This window comes from Sapajus apella, unplaced genomic scaffold (genome assembly GCF_009761245.1).
Source record: "Sapajus apella isolate SASKATOON/1434 unplaced genomic scaffold, GSC_monkey_1.0 scaffold109, whole genome shotgun sequence".
Lineage (NCBI taxonomy): Eukaryota > Metazoa > Chordata > Mammalia > Primates > Cebidae > Sapajus > Sapajus apella.
The window spans coordinates 1,632,983-1,650,888 of record NW_022437049.1 but is presented as its reverse complement, the minus strand read 5'-3'; the positions used below and the strand labels follow the sequence as shown (position 1 = coordinate 1,650,888).

The 17,906-nt window shown below is 50.3% G+C and overlaps 1 protein-coding gene across 9 annotated transcripts in view; it reads right to left on the bottom strand.

Moving 5' to 3' along the window:
- Positions 1–17,906, bottom strand: part of CTIF (cap binding complex dependent translation initiation factor) — a 323,679-nt gene that overhangs the window by 136,224 nt on the left and 169,549 nt on the right. The window lies entirely within an intron of this gene.

The window sequence follows — 17,906 nt, the reverse complement described above, 5'->3', positions numbered from 1 at the left end:
GCGGAGGCTGCTCACACCGCGGAGGCCCCTCACCACATGTGGCTAGCCCTGAACGTGGTCAGTGTGCCTGCAGAACTGAAATTGTAGCTTTGCTTAATTGTAATGGGTGTAAATCACCACAGGCGGCTCCAGTGACTGCGCTGGGCAGCACAGCTGTGGACAAAGCCGGGCTACTATTACTTCACCCCAAGACTCCACCTGGAGATGGAGCCCCCTGAGGCAGTTCCCCCAGGGATGCCTTCCAAGTGCAGGGAAGGGCCTCTGGGGGGATCGACAAGGGCAGATTCACAGGCGCCCTCTTTTGCCCATTGCCACTGTCCCGGCACTGGGCGCCCTTCACGATCTTTCCTCGTGCTTGCCAAAATATTTCCATTTCTGAGAGACTTCTCTCCCCAGCCTTTGGAACCCCCACCATAACTGGTCCTCTATCTGAGGCAGGACCACGCTCCCCAGATAGGAAGACAACTCCCGATCACCATGGATCCCCACGTGGGTGAAAAAGAAGCACATGTTCTCCACCACAGGGCCAGTGTTCCAGAACCCTGTGGAAAAGAATCTGGATGTCCAGATGTCTGGGACCCGCCTCAGCTCTGCAAGGCCTGGAGTAAATCTTCTAGCCTCTCTGAGTCTCGCCGACCTCACTCTTCTAAAGGAGACACGAGCACCCGTCCTACTGCCTCCCAGGCCCTCTGTGGGGCTGCGGTGAGAAAGGTCGGGGGAGGCATCTGTATCTGTGTTGTTAATACCTGGATTATTTTCCCACCTAAGCAAGGAAGCCTTCTGTCAGTGACTGACAGATGCAAGGATTTCAATATGCTTCCAATTAAAGCCCAGCCTTTTATAATCATTGAGATTTATAGAGTTTAAGGGAAAATAATGATATGTGTGAGTGTGTGTGGTGGGGGTGGGGGAAGGTGGTGTGTATCTTGGAAAGTTTCCTTTTCCCAGAACTATCTGCTGGACCCCCGTAGGTGACAGATAGTTCCAGGGGTGTTCCAAAGTTCTGGCAACAGATACCCTGACTTCAAACCTTCCCCAGGGAGGAAGCATATTCACTGATGCCCCACCATGGAGAGGAGCCGTGGGCAGGGAGGATGGAAGCGCAGAGGGAGGACGGGGTGAGGAGGGCATTCGTAGACAAGTTTGAAGTTGAATCGAAACACACAAAATCCCTCAACCCATTCAAAGCTATTGGTGAGTTTCACGAGGTCATTTAAAGTGAGGGGAAAAGCAATGGTACAGGAAGGAACTCAAAACAGAGAAAGGTGGCTCCTGATGGTGGCCCCCTCCTGACACTCTTGTTTAGTCCCTTGCCACATCACAGTTAGTCTGTGTGACCCACGGAATATGGCAGAAGGGATGGTATGCTGCTTTGAAACCAGGTTACAAAAGACCCAGCAGCTTCTCTCTCTCCTTCCTTCTCTCTCCCTTTCACTCTCCCCCCTCCCTCCTTCACAGGGCACTCACTCTGTCATGAGCACCCTACAGAGAGGCCCACATTGCAAGGAAATGAAACCTCCAGACAGCAGCCAGTGAGGAACCAAGGCCTGCCAGCAACCACATCCGTGAGCTGGGAAGTGGCTCTTCCAGTCCCATATGAGTCAAGTCTCAGATGACTGCAATCCTGGCCAACAGCCTGACCACAGTCTCACGAGTGACCTTGAGCCAGAGCTCCCCAGCTATACTGCTTCTAGATGCTTGACCCTCATAAACTATATGAGATCATAAGTGCTTATTTTAAGCTGCTAAATTTGGGGGAGTAACTTGTTACACAGCAAGAGATAACTAATACAGCTTTGGGTACTTGGAAGTAGGGTGCTGCCATAGTGAAATCTGCCATGTGAGAGTGGCTTTGGAATTGGGCAGTGGGCAGGAGCCAGAAAAATTCTGGGGTGATTCTTAGTGAAAACCTCAAATGCCATAAAGAGACCACTGGGGGAAATATGGACTTTGAGGAGACTGGGGATGGGAGCTTTAAGGGAGGTGAGAAATATATGATTGGGAATTGGAAGAAGGAGGGTTTTTATTACACAGCAGCAAAATGTTTAGCGAGATTGTCTCCTACAGATGTGTGGAAAGTAGAAGATATAGCTAATGACTTGCATTATCTAAGGAAGAGATTTTTCGCTAAGGTGCTGCAGGGCTGCCTGGTTTCTTCTTGCTAGGCAGAATAAAATGTGAGAAGAGAGAGACGAGTTAAAAGAAGGTTGTTACAATTAAAAAAAAAAAATCCAGGACTTGCTGGTTTTGAAGAGTCCCAGACTATCCAGATGGCAAATGATGCTAAAATTAGGAAATAACTTCTGCATAAAGATCAAATCCAGGCACTCTCAGGAAAGCATGGTCCGAGGATGAGGTGGAGGGTGTGGCTCTGAAGGCTTTGTCGAGATCTTAGAAAGTTCAGAGGTGCTGCCTCAGAGTACTATTCAGTCCAAAAGTCCTGTAAAGATTTTAAGGCATGCTAAAGATCTCAGTCAAACCACAGAGCCTCTAAGAAGCTTAAGGGCATTGTCGCTCAGCAAAAGCCCAGCAGAGAGAAGGGATGGTCTGGAAGAGATGAGGGGGTGGGCTTTTATTGGGTGGAATAGACTCAACAGGATCGCGGAAGACCCATAAAGTTTTTCAAAGAATTATTTCAGTGGAAACACTGACAACCTGGGCTGGAAGGGAGAGAGAGAGTATAAAATAACAAGAAGCTCTTGGACCTCCCAAATTCTACCAGCAGGAAGCTATCTGAGAAGCACATGAGTGGCCAAGACATGCTACTTTTCATAGAAAAGGAAGGATGACTCAGAGGCAGAACCAAGGGCCCAGAGTATTCACTGGGCCCATGACTTGACTGCAATCTCATGAGAGACCCTGAAGGCAGAGGGCAGATACAGTCACATGGAATAATTCCTGGACAGGAACAGAACTGAGTTGTAATCAAGAAACTTCCAATATCTGCCTGGCTGGATTTCAGAACTGCTATGGACCTGCTATGGATTTCAGAACTGCTATGCACCAGCGATGTCTATGTGCTTCTTGTTTCCCCACTTCTTGAGTAAGTGTATCTAAGGCTGTTACCCTATGCCTGTCTCACAATTGTATGTTGGCTGTGTGTGTGTGTGTGTGTGTGTGTGTGTGTGCGCACGCAGGTAACTTGCCTCCTTAAATCTCATGCCTACAGATCAAGAGGGAACTGCACTTGAGGCGCTGTACTGAAGGAGACACCCGAGAGCCTCATCTGCATCTGAGCATGATCTAGACGATGAGACTTTGGACTTGGAACTGATGCTATAATCAAATGAGACATTAGGAGGGTGAGTGTATTTCGCATGTGAGTCACTGGGAATGAGAGGGTGGGTTGTGGTAGCCAGCTCTAAGATTGTCCCTAGTGATCCCTACTTTATGGAATTTACATCCCTGTAAAGTCCCCTCCCACACTGTACCAAAGTTAGTCTGTGTGACCAACAGACTATGGTAGAAAATGGTATGTCACTTCCAAGATTAGGCTACAAAGCATACTGCAGCTTCGATCTTGGTGTTTGTCTGTCTGCTTGTCTTCCTGCCTGTCTCTCTTGGATCATACTCAGGGACAAGTCAGCTGTTATGTCATGAACAGCCTTATGAAGAGGCCCACCTTGTGACCAACAGCTAATGAGAAACTGGGAACTGCCAATCACCTCGTGAAAGAGGCAGTTCTCCAACTGCTTGGGCTTTCTCCAGCCCTACTCATGCCTTCAGATGCCTACGCCCCTGGCTGACAGCTTGACTACACTCTCAAGAGCGACTGAGCCAGAACCACCCTGTTAAGCTGCTCCTGCACTCCTGACTCTTGGAAACTGTGACATAATAAATATTTGCTTTTTTAAGCTCTAAGTTTTGGGGAAACTTGTTACACAGCAATAGATAACCAGTACAAACATCCAAGCCAAGCTCCATTTCCAGCAAATTATCATTGGAAATGATGATTGGCAGAGTCCCTAAAGCAATCACACATACACACATCCATATTCATACCTATAAACATAAACGGAACATGTGTGATTCAAACACAAATACAGGCAGTAAGTCCAAACACAAATACAGGCAATAATGCCCTTGATGTTTCCCTCCTTTCTGAGCATCACCTCATTTGAACTGCACAACACTCTTACAAGGAGGATATCATATATTATAGACGAGAAACATACCTCAAAGAGGTGAATGCCTTGAGGCTACACAGATAGTAACAAGAGTCAAAAGAAGTTTAGGCAACTCAGCACACTCAAAGGGCAACCTACACATTAGGCTGGATTGAGGGCCCTGCAGTGGCTCTTGTTATATGACCTCCAGGCAACAAAGTCAGAGGCTAAATGTAGGTTTGCCTCAAGTGGGATAGTTTTAGGCCCTTATGAGCGAAAAAACCTGCCTTCAAATAACATGACATACCAGCCCTCACCTTCCTCCCACACATGGAGCTTCTCAGTGTGCCAGAAACTAGATCATTCTCTTAACTCTGGGTAATCACTGGAGGCTCAAGTGAAAATGCAAAGCAACCTGCCCTGAGTTACCCATTAAGGCCAGATCAACCACTGACACCCCAGTTCACAAAATGGAATGCAGGAGCAGTCAATCTGGGGGCAAAAGGAGCAGTGTGAGAGTAGAGGGAGGTGAGAGGTCCTTCTTACTCTCACCCTAAGGGGGTGGGTAGGAAGGCAGAAGGTGGCTGTCTTTGATTGCCTGTAGAGTAAGGAAGCACAATATACCAGGGCTTTCTCCCAGAAAGGGTGCCGAGGCTCCCCTGCCATCCTGGGAGGGGCGGTGGGACCACAATTGAAACGGTGAGCCTTGGGAGGGAACTGGCCTTTGTGTGCCCTGCCTGAAGAGGTCCTGGTGATCGCCGTTCCTACGCCACCCCTGACTGAGCACCGCCACCCTCCTGAATCTCAGGGCACAGTCAGAATCCTGCCCTCTGCATGTCCTATCCCAGCCTCCGCCCAGCCTCTTTGCATTGCGGCTGTAGCTCACAACTCAAAGGTACCAGCCTTCCCACTCAGGGTGACCAGGCCGAGCCATCTGCTCCATGACACGCAGAGCCAACCTGGAACACGTGTTTGCTGCGGCCACATGGGCCACCAGACCAAACATGCACACCACCCCAGATCGTATTTTCTCTTTCTAAAAACATTTCTCATCTTTGTTTCAGGTTCACACAGGTCTTTTCTTGAGTTCAATGTCAGTCGTGACAAGCAATAAGCCTGAAATTAGATCGTTTGTCCACCAAATCCTCCCCTTGAAGCTGAAAGACGGAGTTCAAAGCCAACTCAAAGGCAGTCGTATTCCTGCAGGCGGGTGTCAATGCAGATAATGTGGGCCCCAGGCGGCCGCTTCTGTGCTTGGTTCCTCTATCCACCTGGAAAGGTGACTCAGGATCCCAGGGCTTGCCCTCTCGACATGAATGAATGTGTGTGCTGGATGCTCTTGGGCCCTCTGCCCTTCCATAAGTCCCTCAGTGGCCACACCTGCTTCAGGTGAGCTCAGGAGATCACACACAGCGGGGAAAGCTCTTAGTCTCTGCCAGGCTTGTCCCTGCTTAGCAGCTGTAGGGAAGGTCAGGGAAGAGGATCAAGGGAGGATAAATGAATAGCAAGGGGTCAGGGAGTGGGAAGGAGTTGGGCAGAACCTGCAAAATTAGAGGAGGCCAGCAGGAATGAGAGGCAAGGGAGAGGGACCGAGGTACAGGGTCTGGTCAGTACTGGGGGCAGGACAGAGACGGGCCTGTTCAAGGAACAGCAAGAAGACTGGGGTCTGAAGACAGTGAGTGGGAGGGGAGGTGGGGACAGGGCTGAGGGCAGGTGGAGCAGGCTGTGTCTACAGGGAGCAGGGGGTCAGGTTTCGCACACTGGTTGGGGATTCCAAAAGCCCATTTGAAAGTTTAGACGCTGTTGGTGAGTCTGTGTCTACCTACAAAGGGGACCTAAATCCTAGTGCCCAGCCTGTTAGTCTCTGTCTGTCCAGGCCTACTTGGAAAGAATGGGCAACCCCATCCAGCCCACAAATTGAAATCCCTGCAGGTGCTTAGAGACATGGACAAGGTGGCCCACGCTGCTGTCGCAGAGATGACAACACCAGGCACCCAGGGGACACCTGCATCTTCATTTCCCCCGTGGGTGCTAAGTACGGCATCGCCTCTGGGAACCTGAGGGCCTATCTTCTTGAGCTATTTTACTTCTGTTTGCTGGTGTCTTGTCTAATTGAGTCCCTGCATCACTTCTGGAAACCAAGGCCTCCCAAAATATTCCAAACTGTAATAGAGGCCACCTTGGCTTCCCCAAAACACACGCATTGGAATAAATGGCTAAAATTAAATTACTGGGAAGACTCAGAAATAACTCTTGGAACCCAGGGTAAATGCTGACCCAGGAAGAAGGCTCCTTGGTATTTTTAAAACCTGTGCCCCATCCTTCCTGGGGAACCTTGAGGAGTGGAAAGCGCCCTGATGCTCTGGGCTTGTCCACTTGGGAGTTGGGGGAGCTAACAGCCGGACAAAGCTCTCCTCCAGCCAGGCTGCCTCCCCACCCCCCGAGCTGTCCACCATTCAGGAACTCATAGCACCTTTCCTCTGGCTGCTCATTGAGTGGGGTCCCCACAATCTGGGAAATCCCTGGTCGGTTTTGAGGGCTTTTTTTCTGAGACAGAAATTCACTCTTGTTACCCAGGCTGGAGTGCAATGGCGTGATCTCGGCTCACTGCAACCTCCGCCTCCTGGGTTCAAACAATTCTCCTGCCTCAGCCTCCCGAGTAGCTGGGACTACAGGCACGCGCCACCATGCCCAGCTAATTTTTGTATTTTTAGTAGAGACGGGGTTTCACTATGTTGACCAAGATGGTCTCGATCTCTTGACCTCTTGACCCACCCGCCTCGGCCTCCCAGAGTGCTAGGATTATAGGCATGAGCAACCTCGCCCTGCGAGGGCTTCCTAAATATGTCTATTCATGAATCATCCAGACAAGGAAAGGAATCTATGGGCAGGACTGACCTAATGCAGGTGGGGAGAAGGCGAGAGGGTGGGCGGCCCTGTCTGAGGGGGTCTTATCTGAAATCTCACCATTCATTCATTCATCCCTTTGAATTAGGCAGTAACCCTGCCCCAGTCCCTTTGACAATGGCAGCTTCCTCACCCCAAAGAGGACCATGCTGTCTTTAGCTCCCTGTGCATGTGAGTTGATCAGTTGGTTAACAGTGGGAGTATGTAGGAGGCAGTGAGGGAGGACCTCAGCAGAGGGAAGCTGAGTCTGCAGATGGGGAAGGAGGGGGTTTCAGAGCAGCGAGTTGTTAGAGCACAGGCCTGGAAGACAGGCTGCTTGTGTCGCTTCACTTCTCTGGACAAGTGACTTTCCTCATCTGTAAATAAAAATAGCATCTCTTTCCTAAGGTCATTGGAAAGATTATATGAGCTAATGAAGGGTGCCCTGAACACAGTGAGTGCTCTGGAAGGCTTGTGAATCGCCGAGTGACTTCCAGGCTTGGTGGAGGGTGGGCCAGGCTTACCTGGGAGTCTAGCAAAAAGACCCTCAGAACCAGTGAGATGCACAGCCTGCTACTCCAACGAGTATGGTTGGGCGCTTACACCTGTGAGCACTGATGAGTACGGCTGGGTGCTTACACCTGTGAGCACTGATGAGTACGGCTGGGTGCTTACACCTGTGAGCACCGTGGGCATGGCCAGGTGCTTGAACCTATGAGCACTGATGAGCATGGCTGGGTGCTTACACCTGTGAGCACTGATGAGTACGGCTGGGTGCTTACACCTGTGAGCACCGTGGGCATGGCCAGGTGCTTACACCTATAAGCACTGATGAGCATGGCTGGGTGCTTACACCTGTGAGCACTGATGAGTACGGCTGGGTGCTTACACCTGAGAATCTCATGGTCCTGGGCAGCATACGATCTCAAGAGGACGGAGAGACTGGGTGCAGTAGCTCATACCCTTAATCCCAGCATTTTGGGAGGCTGAGGTGAGAGGATTGCTTGAGGCCAGGGGTTCAAAACCAGCTTGGGCAACATGGCAAAACCCTGTCTCCATAAAAAAAAAAATTTAGCCAAGTGTGGTGGCACATGCCTGTGGTCCCAGCTACTTGGGAGGCTGAGGTGGGAGGATCACTGGAGCCCAGCTGGTCAAGGCTGTCTTGAGTTATAATTGTGCCACTGCACTCCAGTCTGGGCAACAGAGTGAGATCCTGTCTCAAACAAACAAACAAGAAGAGGCACAGGGCCAGGAGTATGAGGCTCAGCCTAGTATGACTGGGTGCCAGGGCACAGTGCAGATCTGGACCAGATCTGGGGGAGAAAAAATATACACAGGGGCAGCAGGCATGGCTGCCTTTCTAGGACCTTCTGGACAAGGCAAATGGGCTGAGCTAAAGATACACGGGACACTGCTTATTTGCACTGAAAGCCCTGGCCAGCCTCCGACATGTCTTTCAGCAATGTCTTTCCTATCCCATGGTTAAGGAATGGAATATCCCTGAGAAGTGTCCTTTTTCATCTTCACCCTTGCACTCTCACACATTTTAGAGCTGAAATCAAAGCCCCATTCTATAGCTGAGAAACTACGGGCCCTCAAAGTGTAAGAAAATTGCTCTGGACCACACCACAAGGATGAAAATCCAGATGCCATGACTTCCGGTCCAGTGTTCTTTCTTTTTTGCACGTTGTCCAGGGTGGCGGGTCCGAGGAGTGAGTGTCAGGACAGACAGGGGAGGCACATTCTCAGAGGCTGGACTTAGAGTCGGACACAGAGTCGGGAATTCCCTTGTATCTGCCATGACATGGCATCTAATGGCACCCCTGTAGGCTGCACAACAATGTTCTTTGGGACATATGAAGAATAGTTTGTCCAGGGCCCAAGATCCCCTGGCTGGTGAGAGATGAACTGGTTAGGAAGCCAGTGAGCCTCGCCCCGGGCTTGGGCTGCCCACCAGACACACTATCCTCAGGGAGGGCTGGGCTGGCTTGGTGCCAGAGGCCAGGCTGCTTGGGGCTCCAGAGAGGAATGAAGGGTTGGGCATTAGTGTTTGTGAGTCAATCCTCAAATGCCTAACATTTCAGAAGAAGAGACTAGACCCCCAAGGAGGAATAATGAAACCAGCTTGAGCGGCTGGTTCCTGGAGCATCCATTCTATGCCCCATCCTAGACACAGACCCTGGGGAAATGGGATTTATCTTTCCAGGGCCAGTTTCCCAGGGAGGAGCCCTCCTGCCCTCCAGGAAACTAGACATGTGCCCCATCTCCGCTTCAGTTACCTTTCTTGTCACTGGGTCTCTCTTCTTTGCTATTTAGGGCTTAAGGGGCCTGAAGGAATTCTAATTGCTTGGGAAAAGGGGATTAGCATGGTTGAGAAAGAGCAATACTCGCTCTCCAACTGTGGGCACAGAACTAGGGAATGCCCTCTGCCTGGTGGGCACAGGGGATCCCAGGGCTCTGCCGAAATGAGCTGCAGGCCACCTCTTTTCTTACCCGTTTGGCCCCCATGTGGATGTGGGTCCCGATGGGAGAGGGCCCCCAGAGCCTTGCATTCCCATGAAGTGTGAGGCGGGGAGGAGGTCCTGAGCTTGGGGATTGGGGGAAGGTACATCCTTCATGGGTGAGTTGTGGTCCAGCCTCCACGGGGCCACTCTTTGCAGCTTGTTCTGCCCAGCAGTGTGCCCTGAGGCAACTGCATTGTGCAAAGGATTATTGGGACTATTATGATTTGCACAAAGCATGGGATTTTCTCTGGGCGTATCAGGGGCTCCATTTCAATCACACACGGACCTGGACATCTGGCTTGAAGAAATGAGCTGCTCTTCTTTTCGAGAGAGAGCCTGCTTGGGGGTGGGCGTGAGGGAGGAGGAGAAGGATCCTAAAAATAATTCTTATCTGACTCATTTTGCTTAGAATCTGACAGGGCTGCCTGCCAGGTGGGGGTTTGCCTGTCCCATTTTCTTATCTATCTTTAGCAGGGACTTAATGAGGGCAATTTCCTTGCTGGGATGGAAAGACAAACGTGGGCAATGTGATCACAGATCTGTCTCGCGGTCCCTGGGCTCCGGATGACAGGATGGCAATGACAGTCACTGCAGGACTGAGCTGTCTGTGAGGGCCTCAGCAACAGTGGCATCCCAGGATGGTGCAAATGAAGCAATGACCGGCTCAGTCAAATCACGCAGGACAATGGCCACTGGAAGAAGCATCCTCCAGGCCCCATCTCACCCCTAGCAATGCTGCCACTGCACACAAGCAAGATAAATCACTCAGACCTAAGATCTTGTTGCTTCCCAAATACTTCTTTATCTTCAGCATCTCTCTACCCTGTTATAAAGAGCAAGTACAGTCGCTTCTTTTTATTTATGGTAGTTGCATTCTATAAAGTTGCTGCAAATACTGAATTAGTGAATACTGAGCTATTACTCCTAGGGGAAATGCAGGGTTAGCTTCCTGCAAGCCTCTGGTCACAACATTTTCACCACTGGATCAATATAGAACCTTGTTTTGTGTGCGTTTCTGTTTAAAGACCCCTTATTTAATACATATTGTTGATTTATTAACTGAACTCATGGCTGACAGCACTATAACTCATGCCTGCGTGATGCTTATCCAACACACACATTTTCTCTGGAAGGCACATTACAGTCTTCTTGTGCTTAAGAACAGTAGACGGCACTTCAGCGCTATGTTTAGGGGCCATTTAAAATAGCAAAAACTCACCAAGGAAAAGCACAAAAATGTGAAAAACATGGCAGTCAACAGAACCACGAGAAGGGTGCCTGCTTATAGCGTGAGAGCTGAAACAAGGAGACAGAGTGCTCCTTTGGCCTCCACTGGGACCCTGCAGGTCAGGCAACTCAAATTTTTCACTGCTCTGCGCGTGTCAATGAATGGCTGCAAAAACACCATGCGAATTGCGTGTGGTGTTACAAATAGGTTTTAGCAAGTAGGCAAATGTGCAAATACGAATCAATGAGTAATGAGGACAGACTGCACTTCCAAAAGAGCTAACAACTCATGTGAATGAGCTGATGGATAGACACAGGACTCTGACTAGGTTAATTACTCATCAGTTCCTGGTGGGCAAGGTCTGGGGGCCCTGGTCATTTTTGTAGGATGAGGGACACTATGACCGGTAGAGCGATCTAAGGTGCTAATGGGAGCAGCAAGTTCCAGATAGCAGCTGTGACTGAAAGAGAGGGGTGTCGGGAGGCACTTGGTATCCCCCAGAGCCCTTGCCCACGAGCCCACATGTGAAAAGGAATGCAGGGCCTCCTGTAATCAGGGATGACCATCAAAGCCTAGGATAGAGAAGTCACAGCAGTGTCAAGGATTGGGGATAAAAATATTAAAGACATTTCTAGAAGTATATTTTTGTGTTGAGAGTGAAAAGCCTGAGGGACACATGAGGCCACTGACGGGGCAGATGGCGTAAAATTAAGAGGTGGCTAAAAGAAAGTAGATCTCCCCAACTCCAAGTTTGTCTTCCACAAGAGAACAGGCACTGGCCCAGAAAAGGCAGCCATAGCTGTGGCATCTGTTGGACGCCGAGGGCCTGGAAGAGATCTTGAAGAGCAGTGGGTGCTCTGAGTGCTCAGCTCTATGCCTGGGGAATGGGGCAATATTGACATTGATTGGAGTAACAGAAATCTTTACATGAGGTCATAAACGGCCTCTGACCATGTCTGAGGAATCCTGGAGAACAAATGTAAGGGTTAATTTCATGTCAACCTGACTGGGCTAGGGGGTGCCCACATAGCTGGCAAGACATTATTTCTAGGTTTGTCTATGAGGATGTTTTGAGTCAGTAGATGACTGAGTAAAGGTCACTCTCCCAGTGTGGATGGGCACCATCCAGTCCTCCAAGGGCCCAAACAGAGCAAAAGGCAGAGGAGGATGACTTCACTCCTTCTTCTCGAGTGGGGACATCTCATGCTGTAACACACAGTGTGCTTATGGTCACACTGTGAACCTCATACCACATGCTTCTGCTTCTTGGCCTTGGGACTTGTGTTGATTACACTACTGACTTTCCTGGTTCTCTGGCCTGCGGCAGATGGCAGACTGTGGGACTTCTTGGCCTCCGTAATCTCATGAGCCAATTCCCGTGATAAATTACTCTCTCTTCCTCTCAATATATCCGATTGGTTCTATTTCTCTGGAAAACTCTTCCTAAAGCAACAAAAGTGTTAGAGACTGTAGCTAGGTATACACAGTCTAATTTTCAAAACTTGGAAGAATATAGATATCATTTCTCCAAGAGAGATTCCCAAACAGATGGTTTGGAAGAAAAAAGGTGACCACTAATAGCTAGCATAGGTTCACACGGTCCAAGTCCTGGCCAGACCAAATCTATGTCCTTTTTTGAAACAGTTACTAGCCTGACACATTTAAGATGTCCTGCAAACATCAAGGCTGAAGAGGTAGCTAGGTACGGTAGCGTGTGCCTATAATTCCAGCTACTTGGGAAGTTGAGGTGAGAGGATCGCTTGAGGCCATAAGACCAGTCTGGGCAGCGTAGCAAGACTCCATCTCTACCAATCAATCAGTCAATAAAAATAAAATTAGCCAGGTGTGGTGGTGGGTGCCTACAGTCCCTAGAACTACTCAGGAGGTTGAGGCGGGAAGATTGCTTGAGGCCAGGAGTTTAAGGCTGTAATGAGCTATTATTGCACTACTGTACTCCAGCCTGGGTGACAGAGCAAGACCCTGTTGCTAAAAAAATGAAAAAGTTTGAAGGGATGTTTCAGGCAAGGGGCTTCCATATCACTTCATCCTGGGACCTGCCCTATTCTTTAAAAAAAAATTTTTTTTTAATTGAGACATAATTCACATATTACAAAATTCATCCCTTTAAAGTGTGTCATTGAGTCATTTTCAGCCGCTTCACAAAGTTCCATACCCATCACCACTAATTCCAAATGTCTGGCTTGTTTTTATCAATGACTTAGATGATGTTACAGAGACCTTGCAAAACCTAATCTGATGACTGACACCGAGGGTCTGGGTTCATGTTGGCAGAGGAAGAGAGGGTGGGACAAAATTCTTTACTGGTTCTGCATTTAGAGGATACCAAGCCACAGTGACAGTCAATCACAGGACAGAGGCAGCAAGTGCTGCTGTGGGCTGTGGCCACCCTGCAATGTCCAGCATGTGGCCCACTCCGCACGCCAGGTGGACGGCTCACTCCCCTGCCTCTCGCGGAGCCATCTGACACTAGCTGGGCTGGCTAAGGGGTTTTTTCTTCTTCCTTTCAATCTGCTTTGCACATGGAGTGAATTAACCATTCTGAGACCTCACTTAATGAAAAAAATTAATTTGGAGAATGGCTCTCATCTCCCTGGCCGCACAGGCACGGCGCGATGGACCGCTAATGCCTCCATTAGCCACCGCCTCCGATGGTTAAGAGGCTGGGCTGTGGAGCCTGCAGGGTCTGCTGATATTGCTGACAGTTGAGCGGGATCATCTGGAGCCGGCAGGCTCCGACGGGCTTTTCCCTTCTATGCAGTTCAGTTGGGGGTGGTGGCCGCTGTGAGCACCACCCACCTGGCTCTGTTTCTAGGGAGCCATGTGGGGGTGACTTCTGGGGATGTGGAGAATCCCTGGCTCCAATGCCCACTTAGCTGCAGAAGAGCATTTAGAGGACACTGAGCCATAGTCACGGTCAGTCGCAGGACAGAGGCAGCAAGCGCTGCTTCTCTCAGCCCTACTACCTCCCGTCTCCCCAATTCTCCTGGAAGTCTCACTAGTAGTTCAAGCCCCACCTCCTCCAGGAAGCATTCTGGAGCATGTCCCGGGATGGCAGGTTTCTTTAAGCCTCTTCCCTGTTAACGCGTGAATGCCTGACAGTCACGCACAGTGTACTGGTTGCTTCTGGAGTGAAGGTGCTGTTGTGTAAGCCACAGCTCAGGCCCTTGGGAGCAGGGGCCACACCCTGTACTTCCAGTTTGTTCCGGAACATATGGCACAGGGTACAGCCCAGCCAATCCCAGCAGGAGAACTGAATAGTGTTTCACTGTGGTGTCTGCCATGATACGCTGCGCAGATCCCCCTCAGGAATGGAGCACTGCCTCCCCGCTGCTGGAAGTGCTGTGTAGACAGCCCTCAGCTGCCAGCCCCCAGGGCGAAGAGCGCTGCCCAGCCCAAGGTCGCACCCCCTTCCTCAGGCAGTCTCCACCTGATGACCACAGACATGGGGGTATCAAGGCCTGCCCCTTTACTCCATCTTGGGACAGCTCTGAAAGAGCCACCCCAACTTCAGAACCTTCCCTACAGGTTCAGAGCTCTCTAAGGCTGCACTGCAGCCCAACCTCTCTGCTGACCCTGTGTGCTCCCTTGATCTTCCACCAGTATTGATCCCAAGGGCATTCTTTGAAAAGCGTCTGCTGATCATCATCGTCCCAGAGCCTGATTCCCAGGGAACTCAGGCTGCAACATCCATTCATCGCCTCAACGTGTTCATCTCTTAAATGCAGCCAGGGTGCAGTGTGGAGAGAAAATATCCTCCCCAGAGGTGAGGGACGTCACTCAGGGTAAACTCTGGCAGTGCGCCAGGTCTCCAGCTCTGCAGGGAGTTTGCTCCTCTTGTCTGCAGGCTCTGGGCAAGAAGCTTTGAGGGGAGAGGGATGAGCCTCAGCAGCCCCCCTTCCAAGCAATAGGTCTCCAACTTGAGTGGGGCCAGAGCATCAAAAGGCATGCTGCTCTTTGAGGAATGCATGGAACACTTGTTTAGTACATTTATGTGGCAAAATGCATAATTTTGTCTGAAATCAGCAAATGTCTTTTATTAGCTTTCAAAAACAAACAAGTGGTTACCAGTTGTTCAAATGTCAAGAACATTCTTAAGGAGGAAACCGTTGAGCTGTCCATGAGCTTAATTTTTTTTCTGCAAAATGGAAAAAAGACATCCACAACTCACTGGGCTCGGTGCATGGCATCAGGAGCAGTCTGCAGGTGACCACTCAGGAGGGGCCTCCTTCCCTGTCAGCCCAGGCTCTGCCCCCTCTGACAGTGGGGGCAGGGCTTTAACAGTGGATCCAGGGGAAGGAACAGTTGATTCTGGGGCCCTGCCCCTGGAGGGAATGCCGGGCAAGGCTTTCTGGGTTTGCTGCCCCACTCACAGGACAAAAGCCCCGTCCTCACTGCAGACACCTGTGTTCCACATGTACCTCGAAAGCCTTCCTGAGCAGCTAGGACCCCCTATGACCTGTAGAGTGGGCCAGCACTAAGACCTTGTTTCTAGGTGCTTTATAAGAATTAGCTCCTTTCAACTTCCTAACTAGTGAACTCATTTCATAGAAGAAGGGACAGAGCTTTCAAGAAGTGCCGTAATTGGCAAGATCATAATGTAAGTGAGTAGAGGAGGTAGGATTCCCATCCAGCTGCTAATCCCAGGGCATGTCCCTTAACTGCTATGCAGTTCAGCTTGCTAACAGCCTCAGACTTAAACAAGTGGAAAATAAAAGCAGTAAGGCACACAAAAACCCTAAGCGCGCAGCTGGAACTGGGATAGGACACAGACCTCGATGAAGACTAGGATTCCGGGTCCCAGTCTGAGCATCCGTGCTCCAGGCTGTGGGAAATTGCACAACCCCAGCTTCGGCAAATGCCTGTGCTGCCTGGAGTCTGCAGCTGTCGGACACCAACTCCAACTACTCTCCAGGAAGACGAAAAGCCACAGGCTCCTGTAGCCCTTGCTAGGAGAATCACCGAGCCACCAGGGGGATACAGCTGGCCCCTTCCCTTCATGGTCAGGGGGAGATCAGAGACATGGCACAGATGCTGGCTGTGCCCTTTGGCCACCAAATCTGATTCTGGTCACTTCTCCTTTTGCCACCATGTGTGCCCAGGAAATGCAAGCCCCTCCCATTGTAGTTTAAGCCCAGAATATTAGGAAGGTGAACCTGCTGCACACAAGCATGGACTTCCAAGGTCAAATACACAGGTAGGACACTTAGCAAGGCCACTACTATGTATGGGTCATTAGCTGGGACGCTTAGGGGTCGACCTGATAATATTCTGCAGCTGCTCTTTGAATGTCAGAATCCCGTGACTTCCCACAACGGACTCAGGAGATCCCCTACTTTGAGACAATAAGGTCCTTAAACTCTATGGCTGTCTGCTCTTCTCCTGAAAGTCTCCATCGCCTGGGGACTCCATGACAGCTACAGGCTGTGAATGAGTAATGGATTTTACAGCATCCAGAAGGGGAATTAGAGTGGGGCACCCTGCCCGCCGAGCACATGCCCCGTCCGCAAGCATAGCTGCTGCCTGACTTGCACAGTCTCGCCCCAAACAGTCAAGATGTTTGCTCTGTCCAGCTGAAAACTCTGCTCTTCCATCCAAGCTGACTTCCTCTAGCTTGGGTCCCTGTGGACATGGAGGCAGCTGCCTCTTATCCCTCCGCATAAATCTTTCATGAGTTTCACGGCATGGTGTTCCTTCCTTCCAGCCTCCTCTTCCCTGGCCCCAGCCCTCCAGTGCTCCTCACAGGACATACTTTCAACCCCTTTAATCATCTTTATTGCCTCACTTTGGACTCTGGCCCGTCCACATCCTTTGGGAGGTGTGCTGACCTAACCCGGGCATCAGTGGATGTTGCTCGGCGGAAGCTCAGCTTCCTAGCTGTTGCATGCCACACTTCTCTTCCTACATCCCTGGGTCATGCTGCTGCTTTCCAGAGGTCTGCCATTGTCCAGGGTCTTCCTGCTGAATGAGGCGACCTGGCCCAGAAATGGACATGCAGGCTGATTTGGATGCCGGGCGGCAGCCTGCCATTGCCTGGGCCCAGAGAGGAGGGGCAGAGGGTGACACCTCAGGAAGCTCGGGGACTCTCCACACCTCCCAGACACACATTCTGGGTCTTCCCTGCCACCAGGGCCAGGGGCAGAGGACATAAAGCCTCTGCTCTCCCTGACACCTCCCAGGCCCCTGTGAACCCCATTCTTCCTTAAGGGGTGCTCCCTTCTTCCCTCTACCAGGAACCCAGAAACCAGGAATTTGCCTCTGTGATGCTGCAAGGTAAAAAGGCAGCACACACAATGCAATGAACTGTACTCTGCTCTGGTCAAGGCAGGAAAAGCGCTGGGTCCACCTCTCCCTGCTCAGGATGGTCCCTTTGGATGCCTGGTGCTTCTACAGAATGTGTCTGGTGGTTCTGATTTCTAAGCCAGGACACTGCTCTCTTCCCAAGCTACTTGTACATTTGCTATCCTCTGTGAATGTGTTCAGACCTAGTTAACCCACCAGTGGCTGACAAGGCAGTCTGGGCACCCAGGCCTACATCCACCCCAAGAGTTGCAGTCACCAGCTAATAATCGATACTCAGAGCCTGCAGGCAGAGGGAAGGATCAGAGACCCCGGTCTCAGTCTAAGGAGGTGGGCAGCCAGCATGTGCACAGGCGTTCCTAGTGTTCTGAGCAAGGCAGGTCCACTGGCTGTTTCTTGGCTGAGAACATTCACTGTTCATTAAAGGTAAAACCACAAGCCATCATCTTTATCTAAGAATACACTCCCTATAGAGGAACACCTCATTTTAATTCCTCAGGCATAAGCCTTTTTATTCTTTCTTTTTTTGGTATTTCCATCCAGAAATAATTTATGCACGTTCAAGCAAAAAATACACTCTAACTCCCCCTTTTGCATAAATGGCCACACATAAGAAACATAGCTCTGCACCTGAATTTTTCACTTTAAATATACCTTGAAGACCTCCCCTGATATGGAAGCCTTTTTGAAAATAAATGCACATGTTCCCAGGATATTCAATTTTGGCTGCATGCTCCTATCCAGGGCTACCTCATTGCACCTTTCCTGACCCCCCCGTCACCCAGGACTCTGAGCTCCACAGGAGATCCTGATTTCTGCCTTAGTTTGAGTGGGTTCCCCCAGGAATTTGGGAGCAATAGCATG